The sequence below is a fragment of the Mobula birostris genome, chromosome 6, assembly GCF_030028105.1.
Source record: "Mobula birostris isolate sMobBir1 chromosome 6, sMobBir1.hap1, whole genome shotgun sequence".
Lineage (NCBI taxonomy): Eukaryota > Metazoa > Chordata > Chondrichthyes > Myliobatiformes > Myliobatidae > Mobula > Mobula birostris.
Window position 1 is genome coordinate 51,524,082 of NC_092375.1, and position 13,856 is coordinate 51,537,937.

The window sequence follows — 13,856 nt, forward strand, 5'->3', positions numbered from 1 at the left end:
ACTTGTCAGGCAACATTTCCCCTTAAGGAAACCATACTGACTTTGGCCTTTTGTCATGTGCGTCCAAGTACCCTGAAACCTCATCCTTAGTAATGGGACTCCCAACATCTTCCTGACCACTGAAGTCAGCTAGCTGGCCTCTAATTTATTTCTACTGCCTCCCTCCTTAAAGAGTGGAGTGACATTTACAATTTTCTGGTCTTCCGGAACCATTCCAGATTCTCGTGATTCTTGAAACGTTGCCTCCCCAATTTCTTCAGCTATCTCTTTCAAAACCTTGGGGTTCTAGTCCAGGTGGTTTATCTACCTTCAAATTTTTCAGCTTCCCAAACATCATCTCCTTAATAATAGTAACAACACTCATTTCTGCCCCCTATTTCAGCATTTTCACTTAACAACTAGTCTTTGATTTTGCTTGAATTAATGTCTGCTGTATTCACATAGCTCCAGAATACTCCCTAACATACCTTCCTCTTGGGCCCTGGAGAGAAATCTGTGCCAGGAATGCCAAACTTGGAGAATCTGATTCGGTCAGTGACAAAGCACTTTACTTTGGATCTCTTCCCCAAGTAATAATATTAGTCTGCTATTTATCTACACTATCAGTCATCCCGAATTGGCTATCTACAAGAGTAAGCAGGGATGGCAATAAAATGTTCCAGAAATTTGATCACTTTCTTTTCTTGGAAACATTTGTTCTTACTATTTCAATCAGTCTTTAAAATGCAGCTTTGTCATTTGTGTATTTGTTGCCTCCTTCCTTGCTGGCCCATTACACTTTAATCACATCCTTGTCTTTGCCCCGTTTATCTCTGATAACTGAAACTATCAATCATAGTTACAGTAGTTACTGTGTGGGTAGCAGGCACCAACAAGGTAACTTTGTTTGAGCTTCACGAGCAACAGTTCACATTCCATGCCATTCCATGACAGAAAATTATCAGAATCTGACAACCAGTCTCACTGTCCCTTTGGTTGATCTACAGGAGAGTTTGGAATGGTCTCTTGAATTGCTGCAAGGATCTCATCCCAGTGGCACCCCCTCCTGGACTATCTTTTGATTGCTGGCTCAAACATTGAAAGGACCCAGCTTATTTGTGTTCACTCCCTATTCAGGCTGGGATGGCTGCCTTCAGATGCTGCATCCAATTTGTTCTCTTTCTCGATCTGCCTTGCCTTCAAAGTTGTGGAACTTGATGCCTCTGCCATAACTCAGATCCCTTCCCAATTATTTTCACAATATTTTTTGATTTGGATCTATATAACTAAGCATCTACTTCCCAGAACCAGCCTTCATTACAAAGTACCATTACTGTTATTCTTTAACATTTTATTCATGGCTTGCTGGCATGTTTTCTGTGTCTTTTGCATTCACATTCTCATTCCTTTTCATTCACAGATCTGCTTCAATCAGGAGGCTGATGGCCATTGTTTAATTTTCTGTTGTGAGGTTTTTAGGGGCTGTCTCACTTGGTTTGCCTTCTCCCTCTGGCTCTTTATAGTTAGCAATAATGAACACTATATTTTAGCAGACACATGCTGGATTTCAAATACATTCTACATTTGCATTCTTGAAGATGAGAATGAAGATTCAGTTCACTCCCCAAGTGTTACAATCTCCGTCCAAAAGCATAAATTTCAAATTCTAAATCTGAGTATATACACATCACCAATTTCCTAAAATGCCCATTTGTTTCTAGAATGTGAGAATCTCATATCTGCAATAGAGACACACACATTTCATTTTTATCACCTTAACCTGGATTCCACATGGCCTGTGAAGAATTTGGGTCTCTCCAATATCAATTCCAAAGCAAAGAAATAAATAGACAAAAACTATTTATTTAAGACAAAACAAAAATGCATGCTTACACTTTTATTCCTTCTGAAGCTTCACAAATGAACTGAAAAAAGAAACTTGGAGCAAACATTCAATACACAATAAACACATATTCCAAAGAACAAAGGAAATGAAAAGATGGATGGGGCCTCCATACATATTCGCACATTCATATTCACCCTTAATCCCTCTCTCTCCCTCTTCCCCCTTCTCCCTCTCGCTCCCCCATCCCTCTTTCTACCCCCCCGTCCCTTTTTTCTGCCCTTATATTTTCTCCTCCCAACATCTATAAGATGAATAGCCTCCCCAATCTTGGGCAAGAGTCAGTCAGTTATGGATACCGAAGCTCCTGTATCCACTAATGGCCCCCAAAGCTTTTGTGTACATCTGTGGGTGACCATTACTGACTATGGGGGCTGCCAGTTTGACGACTCCACTCTTTGTTTGATTTGGATGCGGTCTTTACTAGTTCTATAATCTAGTCAGCGGTCAGTATGGCTAGGGAAGGTTCTGTGATTTCTGTTTCTTTGGTGGGTGACTGTCACACCTTCGTTCCTCCTTGTGACATGGCCTCTGACCATGGCCTGAGAGGTCACATCTGTAACAAGCAATCGTCTTTACCCATATATGTCTGTTCTGGCAATCCTTAGCTAGGAGCTCTGGTTGATGGCGATCAAAGCAAGATCCCTGTCTTCACGGCAGCTACACCTGCTAGAGCCACCTTACGACCCCTCTTCCCTTCCTTATTTTTTTTTCCTTGGCCCATGAAACTATTGTGGAGTAGATGTATCCCACCGTTATCCCTAAGTCTAAAACCTCCTGGTGGGCTGAGCTCAGCCTTTTCTTGAGCATTTTCAGAAAGAGTGGATCATCTCTTTAATGGTGACCCAGTCCTGAGTATTCCTCATAGGCCTGGTATTTTCACTCTGCATAGTTCATGGTGGGTTCATTGGCTTCCTGAACAACTGACATCATTCCATAGGTATCAGTGATCATTCAGCATTTTTGCATGGTGGGAGTGATTTGAGAAGGTCAAGTCTTGTTGGGAGTGAGTCATTCTCTGGGTTAGCGAGTGAAAGATCAGCAATGTTGCATGGCAGGAACCATTTGAAAAGGTCAAGTTTTGTTGGGAGTGAGTTTTATTTGAACCATGAAAAAGAACCAAGGTTTAAGCAAAGATGCCACAGTGGAGTACCATTGTGTGAGTGGGCCACTGTTGGAGTGGTCAGACTTTTGCGAGAACAGATGCAAGATCTAAGTAAGTCTCTAGTTTTATTTTCTTTCTTTGTCTATTAGTAAATAGCTAGCACACTGAGGATGAGTCCAGGGTTAGCGGTATATTCTTTGTATGAAATGTGGGAACTTTGGGAGGCCTCCAGTTTCCCTGATAACTACATATGCATGAAGCGTACTGAGCTGCAGCTCCTTAGAGACTGTTAAGGAACTGGAGCTGCAGCTGGCTGACCATAAGCTCGTACAGGAGAATGGGGAGGTGATAGACAGGAGCTCCAGGGAGGTAGTCACCCCTGCATTGCAGGAGGCAGATACCTGGGTGACTGTCAGGTAAGGGAATGGGAATAGGCAGCCTGTACAGAGTACCCTTGTGACCATTCCCCTCAATAATAAGTATACTACTTTGGTTTCTGTTGAGGGTGATCTACCAGAGGGAAGCCACAGCAATAGGATCTCTGGCTTTGAGTCTGGCACTTCGGCTTAGAAGGGAAAGTGGAGTGCTGTAGTGATAGGGGATTTCATAGAGGAGCAGACAGAAAATTCTGTGGATGTGAAAGAGACATCCGGATAGTATATTGCCTCTCAGATGCCAGAGTCAGGGATGTCTCAGATTGGGTCCACAGCATTTTAAAGGGAGAAGGTGTGCAGCCGGATACCAATGATACAAATTGATAACCAACGACAAAGATGGGAAAAGGGAGGAGGTCCCGAAGAGTAAGTATAGGGAGTTAGGTAGAAAGCAGAAAAGCAAGACCACCAGGGTAGTAATCTCTAGATTGCTATCTGTGCTGCATGCCAATGAGGGTAAGAATAGGATGATTTGGCAGATGAAAGTGTGGCTGAGGAATTGGTGTAGGGGGCAGTGTTTCAGATTTCTGGATCGTTGTGATCGGTTCTGGAGAAGGTATGACCTGTACAAAAAGGGCAGGTTACACCTGAACCTGAGGGGAACCAATATCCTTGCGGGCAAGTTTGCTAGAGCTGTTGGGAGGGTTGAAACTAATTTGACAGGAGGATGGGAACAAGAGTGATCGGGCTGAGGATGGGGCAGTTGGAAATATAAACAGATGCAGTGTGTAGTCAGACTGAGGAAGTACAAGCAGTTTATAGCACAAAATTGCAGACAGTGGAATGAGTTAAAGTGTAACAGGGGGCCAAGATCAAAAAAGGTGATGAACACAGGACTTCTAAATATATTTAAAAGCACGTAGTGTACAGAATAAGGTAGATGATCTTGTAACGTAACTAAAACTTGTAAAAACAGCAATGTTACGAACTTCATGGGGGACTACGGTATGCATATAGATTGGGAAAATCTGGTTGGTCCTGGATCCCAAAAGGGGGAATTTGTCTATGAGATGGCTTTTTCGAGTAGCTTGAGGTTGAGCCCCCTAGAGGAAAGGCAATTATGGGTTAGGTGTTGTGTAATGAACCATATTTGATTAGGGAGCTGAAGGTAAAGGAACCCTTAGGATGCAGTGATCATAATTTGATAGAATTCACCCTGCAGTTGAGAGGGAGAAGATAAAATCAGTTGTATCAGTATTACAGTGGAGTAAAGGGAACTACAGAGGCATGAGACGCAAGCTAGCCAAAGTTGATTGGAAAGGGACACTAGTAGGGAAGATTGCAGACCAGCAATGGCTGGAGTTTCTGGGAGCAATTCAGAAGGCTCAGATTAGATACATCCCAAAGTTTAAATATTTTAAAGGGAGGATGAGGCAACTGTGGCTGACACGGAAAGCCAAAGATAGCATGGAAGCAAAAGAGAGAGCAAATGCAGTAATATAGCTGAAATTAGTGGGAAGTTAGAGATTTGGGAAGCTTTTAAAAATCAACAAAAGGCAACTAAAAAGCCATAAGGAGAGGAATGATGAAATATGAAGGAAAGCTAGCCAATAATATTAAGGAGGATACCAAGTGTTTTTTTCAGATATATAAAGAGAGGCTAGAGTGGATATCACACCTCTGGAAAATGACGCAAAAGGACAAAAATGGCGGATGAACTAAATAAGTATTTTGCATCAATCTTCACTGTGGAAGACACGAGCAGTATTTTGTGAGTGTCAGGAGGCAGAAGCAAGTATAGCTGCTATTGCTAAGGAGAAGGTGCTTGGAAAGCTGAAAGGTCTAAAGGTAGATACAGGAAGACAGCTGGACCAGATGGACTTCACCCAAGAGGTAGCTGAAGAAATTGTAGAGGCATTAGTAATGATCTTTCAGGAGCCATTAGATTCCGGAATGGTTCTGGAGGACTGGAAAACTGTAAATGTCACTCCACTCTTTAAAAAGCAAGGAAGGCAGAAAGTATAGGCCAATTAGCCTGAATTTAGTGGTTGGGAATATGTTAGAGTCCATTACTAAGGATGAGATTTCAGGGTACTTAAAGGCACATGAAAAAATATGCCGAAGTCAGCATGGTTTCTTTAAAGGGAATTCTTGCCTGACCAGTCTGTTGGAATTCTTTGAGGATATAACAAGCAGGATATACAAAGGAGAATCAGTGGCTGGTTACTTGGATTTTCAGAAGGCCTTTGAAAAGATGCCGCACATCAGGCTGCTGAACAAGATAAGAGCCCATGGTATTACAGGAAAGATACTAGCATAGATAGAGGACTGGCAGGAGGCAAAGAGTTCTGCTTGGCTGCTGGTGACTAGTTGTGTTCCACAGGGATCAGCATCGGAACTGCTTCTTTTCATGTTATACCGTATGTGAATGATTTGGATGACAGAATTGATGGTGTTGTGGCTATGTTTGCAGATGTTACAAAGACAGGTGGAGAGCCAGGTAGTGTCAAGGAAGGAGGGGTGTCTGTTGAAGGACTTGGACAGATTGGGTGAATGGGCAAGGAAGTGGCAGATAGAATCTAGTGTGGGGAAGTGTATGGTCATGTACTTTGGTAGAAGGAATAAAGGCATAGACTATTTTCTAGATGGCGAGAAAATTCAAAAATTGGAGGTGCCGAGGGACTTGGGTATCTTCGTGTAGGATTCTCTGAAGGTTAACTTTCAGGGTTGAGTCAGTGAAAAGGAAATCAAATGCAATGTTAGCATTCATTTCGAGTGGAGCAGAATATGGAAGCAAGGATGCAATGCTGAGATTTTATAAGGCATTGGTTAGACCACACTTGAAGTATTGAGAGCAAATCTGGGCCCATTATCTAAAAAAAAGATCTGCTAGGATTCAAGAGGGTCCAGAGGAGGTTTAAGAGAATGGTTCCAGGAGTGAAAAGGTTAACACATGAGGAGTTTTTGATGACTCGGGGCCTGTACTCATTGGAGTTTAGAAGAGTGAGGGGAGATCTAATTGAAACCTATGGAATATTGAAAAGCTTAGATACAGTGGATGTTTACTACAGTGAGGGAGTCTAGGACCACAGGGCACAGCCTCAGCAGAGAGGGACGTCCATTTAGAACAGAACTGAGGAGGAACTTTTTAGCCAGAGGGTCATGAATCTATGGAATTCATTGTCACAGATGGCGTGGAGGCCAAGTCACTGGGTATTTTTAAAGGAGAGCCTAAGAGGTTTTTGTATAGTAAGGGTGTCAGGTTATGGTGAGAAGGCAGGAGAATGAGGTTAAGAATAAATCAGCTGTGATGAATCAGAGAACAGACTTAATGGGCCAAATGGCTTAATTCTGCTTCTATGTCTTATGGTCATACTCTCACCTCCACTCCCACTCTCCCCCCACCCCTGGCCCACAATCGCTACCTCATTTCTTCCTTAAAATTCTGATACCTATTACTGACATTCCCACTAGTTGCCCAAGTTTCATCCGCACCCCTAGGGTCATACTGTCCCACATAGTTTTGGGCTTTCATCAAGACGTATATGCCTTTGGGGTGCATCTGGTGGACTTTGATCATTTCTTCTAACTTACGCCAAAACTCTGCATTGCCACACACAGCTCTAAGTGAAGGTGTTTCAGACAGAGCACTCTGCTTTTCCCTGGGGTGAAGGGCCTGTGAATGGTGATGATGAGTGTGAGAGGCTGGCTGTGATCATCAGGGTTTTGTCATTGCCTGGTCTCTGTAGGCTCCATCCCGACAGGCAGTACTGGGTATAACCTCTCTAGTTTGTGGTCACTTTCCCACTTCCTGGTCCAGCAGTTCCTAATTTACCTCATCAACTTCCTCAGCAGTTATTCCCATGGCTGCTACCCAGCAGCTGGACCTTAGTCCACTTAATTCTCAGTCTGCCCAGATCCCTGACTAATTTATTCTTGTATTTTTCCAACTGTTCTACCTGATTCTCACCTGTGTCTGTCTCTGTAAGTGATCGAACTGTCCCTCTAGTCTGTCCAGCTCTACCTGTAAACTGCCTTGCTGTTCTCTGTATTCATCCCTTTTCTCCTGTAGCTTTTACTATTTGTACACTATGTGATTCCAGGCACTTTGTTCTCTCTTGCAAATACATACGACATAGAATGAATACTGCTTTATCTCCCTTCCTCATTGTTTGACTTTTTCACCACTGCTAATATTACTCCAGGCTGCTGGTCTTAACCCACCCGATTTTGGCCATTCCCTGTTCAACCCTCTCAAATTTCTACTCTGTATACTCTCTCCTCTTCATAACTTGAGTTCTTGATGTTGCTGTAGCCTTTTTATGTAGTAAGTTAAATATTCCTGCAATATCACCCCTGTTGGGTTTTGATTCATAATTTACTGGCATAATTTACATATTACTATTTAACTATTTATGGTTCTATTACTATTTATTATTTATGGTGCAACTGTAACGAAAACCAATTTCCTCCGGGATCAATAAAGTATGACTATGACTATTCTAGAGTTTTCCTCACACAGAGTCAAACTTACAAACGATGCACTGCTATATGTTTTCCTGGATGAATATACACACACACTATAGCGTTCGAATAGTTTAACTCACACAACACAAGAGTTCTCAGTAGCCACGCTACCCTTACGCAGTTGCCCACCGAACAAGTATCCACGGTCCGTTCTAGTGTCCCAAATGGACAGTGATCACCTTACACACACACACACACACACACACACACACACACACACACACACACACACACACACACACACACACACACACACACACACACACACACCCCCCCCCTAAACTTTCACATATATCTCTTTCGGCTCTCCGCCATGTGCTTTGATACTTTGCGACTCCATGGTCATTGGCCCAAGCAGATCTAAGCACAGGGTGCCATGATCAGAAATACTCACCCCCTTTAGACTCTTGAGGTTGCTGGCCACGTAACTGGATTGTGAACATATCCTGGTCAAACTCTAAACATTGTGACTATGATTAAAGTCACTGTAAAGACACTGAGTTGTGGATCTGAAAGTCTTTATTCGTCATGACAGACATTTTTCTGGAGATCCTCACGGTAGTGTATTACAAATTCAAAGGTACATCACATTTTCATGCCCTTAAGATCAAAGGTAACAGCAGGTGATTCAATACAATTTCAATAGTTACAATGACATTGTTTACTTCCACACATTGGTTTGACAAATGGTTCCTTTGAAGTACGAATTTAGAGTGGAAGCATATCATAATTGATAAGACACCCCTGAAGGTTCAAACACCTTTGCTGGGAAACACTTGTTTACAATGGTGCAAAATCAGTACGATGGCGGTGCACTCGGTCGCAGTGGTCTCTCTGGGTCCAGACAAAGTTGTAATTGTTCATCACTGCTGGATATTAGAATGTCAAGTACTGCAGGTCTACCCCACTAATGAGTTGATTGATGGCAGTAGAGCTGGACTTGTGGCGTACTGCATTGCCGTCTGCTACGCCTCACCAGAGGTGATGTGCAGTCCAAAATATAGTGCAAATGATTGCCTTGGACATTTTTCTTGAGATTGCAAGATCCTGTTGGACATTGGTAATGTAGAATACTGCAGGTCCAATTTGCTAGTTCATTGGTGAGGCTGACAGTAGGGGAGCTGCGTGATCTCAGGTGTCGCGGAACAGGGACTTATGCAGCCTTCCAGCGGTTAAGACGTCAGAGGCAGTGTGGGAGAGATCAGAGCCATAGCAGATGCACTGGAGTCCCTGCTAGGTTGGGGCCTAGCCCCTCCTGTTAGTGCTGCTCCCTAGTGTTCGCTCAGTGCAAAACAAGCTGGATTGTGTTCATCTGTGGCTGCACTGGCACATGTGAGGACAGCTGCATGCATTTTCCTGCAGAAACGTGGCTCCAGGACAACTTCCCATGCACCATCAATCTGCAGGCCGTACCACTCAGGAACTTGGCTAAATTATTTTTTGTGACTGTATATTTTTCTGCTATCATAATTATGTGCCTTGTGCTGTGTGTGGTTTTTGGTACCGTATTTTGCATCGTACCCCTGGAGGAATGCAGTTTCGTTTGGCTGTATTCATGTGTATGGTTCAATGATAATTAAACCTGAACTTGAAATTACTTAAAACCATCGTTGCCTGGATTGATGCAGACCAATTAACACAACCCAATTGGCTTAATATTTGGCTAATACAGATGCAAATGACTCACAGTCATCATTTTGCAAATCTATAGTTTTTACATCTTTCCATGATCTGCCTGAATATCTGTTCCTTTGTGTCCTGCTGACTATTCGAATGTGTGAAGTATAAAAAACAACAGGAATTCTGCAGATGCTGGAAATTCAAGCAACACACATCAAAGTTGCTGGTGAACGCAGCAGGCCAGGCAGCATCTGTAGGAAGAGGTGCAGTTGTTAGTCCTGACGAAGAGTCTTGGCCTGAAACGCTGACTGCACCTCTTCCTAGAGATGCTGCCTGGCCTGCTGCGTTCACCAGCAACTTTGATGTGTGTTGTGTGAAGTATAAGCTCATTTTAGTAATTATGCCTTTCTTATTCCTGAGTTCTACCCATATGGCTTTGCTGGATGACCCTTCCAAAAGGAAGCAGGTCATCTATGCCTATCAATTAGTCTTGATATTTCTCCTTTATAACTTTGTTTCCTTTATCATTTATGCTGACCATAGTAACTTTTTGTTTCATATCTATTATTAAATATTATTAAATGCTATTTTTTCACTGTCTTATTTTTTACAATTCTCATTTTTCTACTTTCAATTCTAACCTTCTTTTAATCTTTGCATTTTAATACCTATATCTATTTAATTTAGACATTTCATACCCACCTAATTACATCAGTTCATAATGAATAATTTCAAGTTAATAGAGTCATAGAGAAACAGGCCCTTTGGTCCATTCTGAAACCATTTAGATTGCCTACTCCCATCGACCTGCACCGGGACCTAAACTTCTCTTGAATGTGAAATGGGGGAGATGCGTTTGACAGCAGAGTTGATGAGCAAAGGAGCACATCTCCTTCGACCGGGAATGGAATGCCTCATCCTGAGAGCAGATGCGGCGGAGACGGAGGAATTGTGAGAAGGGGATGGCATTCTTGCAAGAGACAGGGTGAGAAGGATCTCCCCCATTTCACGCACATCTGCTCTCACTCCATCCTCCTGGCACCCCACTAGGAATAGGGTTCCCCTTGTCCTCACCTACCACTCCACCAGCCTCCGGGTCCAACATATAATTCTCCGTAACGTCCTCCACCTCTAATGGGATCCCACCACTAAGCACATCTTTCCCTCCCTCTCCCGCTTTCCGCAGGGATCGCTCCCTACGCGACTCCCTTGTCCATTCGTCCCCCCCATCCCTTCCCACTGATCTCCCTCCTGGCACTTATCCGTGTAAGCGGAACAAGTGCTACACATGCCCTTACACTTCCTCCCTTACCACCATTCAGGGCCCCAAACAGTCCTTCCAGGTGAGGCAACACTTCACCTGTGAGTCGGCTGGGTGATATACTGCGTCCGGTGCTCCTGATGTGGCCTCTTATATATTGGCGAGACCCAACACAGGCTGGGAGACTGCTTTGCTGAACACCTACGCTCTGTCTGCCAGAGAAAGCAAGATCTCCCAGTGGCCACACATTTTAATTCCACATCCCATTCCCATTCTGACATGTCTATCCACAGCCTCCTCTACTGTAAAGATGAAGCCATACTCAGGTTGGAGGAACAACACCTTATATTCCGTCTGGGTAGCCTCCAACCTGATGGCATGAACATTGACTTCTCTAACTTCCGCTAATGCCCCACCTCCCCCTCGTACCCCATCTGTTATTTATTTGTTTATTTATATACACATATTCTTTCTCTCTCTCTCCTTTTTCTCCCTCTGTCCCTCTCACTATACCCCTTCCCATCCTCTGAGCTTTCCCCCTCCCCCTTTTCGCCGATAACCAGCAGCATTCTGTGCAGTACACACAAAATGCTAGAGGAACCAGGCAGCATGTATAGATGGGCCGAAACGTCGACTGTACTTTTTTTCCATGGATACTGTCTGGCTTGCTGAGTTCCTCCAGCATTTTGGATTTCCAACATCTGCATATTTTCTCTTGTTAGTGATTGAATTGAGTGCAGATTTCTGACAGGAGGCGGAACATTTATTTGGGTTCAGTGTTTGCCGGAAGTTCCGGAGAGTAACTCCGGTCAGTCTGAGACACGCTTTGGAAGGTGCGGTGGGGTGTGAGGGGATCCGGGAAGGGATCGAGCTCTCGTTGACAGGGGCGGCGGGGAGCGCAATATAGAGAAGGGCGGCGTAAGGTACGCACTAGTTGGAGTGGCGGCGGGCACAGCCGATGTGAAATGGAGAGTAACATGGTGGTAGCGACCTCTACTTCAGTCCCCGCCGCCGGTAGCTTCTTTGCGGGTGGCCCGGCCGCTTCCTGACCCGCACCCACCTTTACTTTTGTTTTTTCTAATCTATTTTAAACCGTCTCTTACTTAATCCTATCTACATTCTATAGTTAAAACACCACTTTACTTCATCCTTTAAGTTCTGTCCTTTTACACGGTCTCTGCTGATACTGAGACCAAAGGGGTGGTATACTGGATGCAAAGTATGCCTTATCAACAAAGACCTCCAATTTAAATAAATCATTTTGTGTTCTCAATTGTGAGGAGGTGATAAAGGCCCTTGATGAGTGCAAGGCAGTGGATGTTATCTAGGTGGGCTTCTTTTTTAAGCTATTTGTTAAGGTCCCTGGTGATAGATTGATTCAGAGAATAAAGATGCAGGGACGGGATCCAGGGTGTATTGCAAGTTTGGATTCAGAACTCAATGCTTATAGAAGTCAGAATAGGGGTGGAAGGTTGTTATTCTAGGTGCAGTTCTGACCAGTGGTGTTCTGCAAGGGTCAGTGGGACCTCTCTTGTTTGTGGTACATATCAATGATTTAGATGAAGATGTTGATGGATACAACTTGAGTTGTTCTCTCTAGAGCGTCAGAGGGTGAGGGAAGACACGATAGAGATCTTTAAAATTCTGAGATGCATAGATGGGTGAGAGAGAATATTTTCCCCAGGGTAGAAATGTTAAATAGGAAAGGACATGCTTTTAAGGTTAGAGTGGGGATGTTTAAAGGTGACATAAGATCAAGTCCTTCACAAAGAGAGGTAGTGTCCGGAATGTGTTACCTGGGGTAGTCTTGGAAGCAGGCAATTTAGTGGTATTCAAGAGACTTTTAGATAAACATGAATATGAAGGGAATGGGAGGATATGACATATACAGGAGGAGGGCATGTCATATATATTGGTATGAAGATCAGCACAACATGCACAGTAGCATAGTGGTTGGTACAATGTTTTACAGTACAGGTGACCTGGGTTCAATTCCCGCCACTGCCTGTACGGAGTTTGTATGTTCTCCCTGTGACCACTTGGGTTTCTTCTGGGTGCTTTGGTGCCCCCTCCCGCAGTCCAAAGACGTACCATTGTTAGGTTAATTGGTCATTGTAAAATAATTGTCCCGTGATGAGGTTTGGATTAGATTGGAGGATTGCTAGGCGGCGTGGCTTGAAGGGCTGGAAAGGCATACTCTGTGCTGTATCTCAATTAAAAGAAATATCATACCCTGCCCAGTGTTTACTGTTCTACATAAATTATGCACAGAGGGAATAGTAATTAGGAAGTGGATTTTTTGCTTGAAAGTCAAAGGGAATTGTGTGAGCAGATGCAATCAGCCTGGTATGGTGAATGTCATGCTAACAGCTTGTTCATCATTATTGTCAGTGTTAGGTTGACATTGTATGCAAATTGTAGTATGTAGGGCTAAGGCTAGCAATGATACTGCATCTAATTGTAAGGTGAGAGTCTTGAGGGCTAATGACTGATTGTAGGTATGAATGATGGGGTGCTGCAGCTTGAACGTTTCGAGATAATAGAGCTGCTGAAATTTGAAGGAGCATTCACTGAGCATGATACCTGTGTGATCTTCTGAACGTGTTGGACTATTCCTTTTGTTTAGGCTCCTGCATTGGAATCTACAGAAGCTTTCTATCTGTCTTCTGTTTAGATGAAGGCCACCTCTGTCACTTACCATATCCTCCATCAAGCTCTCCAGTGTTGTGCTCGGAAGCAGTAGTGCTTATTCTTTCTTGTTCTCCTGTCCTTCACTGCTTCCCACACCAAGCATAAACTGTGGTTGTTTAAAATCTGAAATCAAAGCAGAAAATTCTGGGAATGCTCAGCATCTAAGGACAAAGACTCAGTTGATGCTTCAGGCCAGTGAACTTTTTACAAAGATGGCTCATCAAGCTGAAGTGCCAACACTGCTTCTCTTTCCACATACTTCCTCATCTATTGAGTATTCCCAGCATTTTCTGGTTTCTATTGATTTCTCTACCAGTTATTTGTGATTGCTCCTACTGCAGTTAACAATCTAGGCTAGTTTTTGAGTATGGTAACAATTTCAAATTTGGAGCCTTT

General features: G+C 43.4%; 1 protein-coding gene across 2 annotated transcripts in view; it reads left to right on the top strand.

Annotated features, from left to right (window-relative positions):
- Positions 1 to 11,587: 11,587 nt before the first annotated feature.
- riox2 (ribosomal oxygenase 2) overlaps positions 11,588 to 13,856 on the top strand; it is a 40,297-nt gene continuing 38,028 nt past the window's right edge. The window contains exon 1 of one of the 2 annotated variants that reach the window (XM_072260494.1): positions 11,588 to 11,602. The gene's annotated coding sequence lies outside the window, so the exon portion shown is untranslated. The other variant, XM_072260493.1, reaches the window with a different exon arrangement.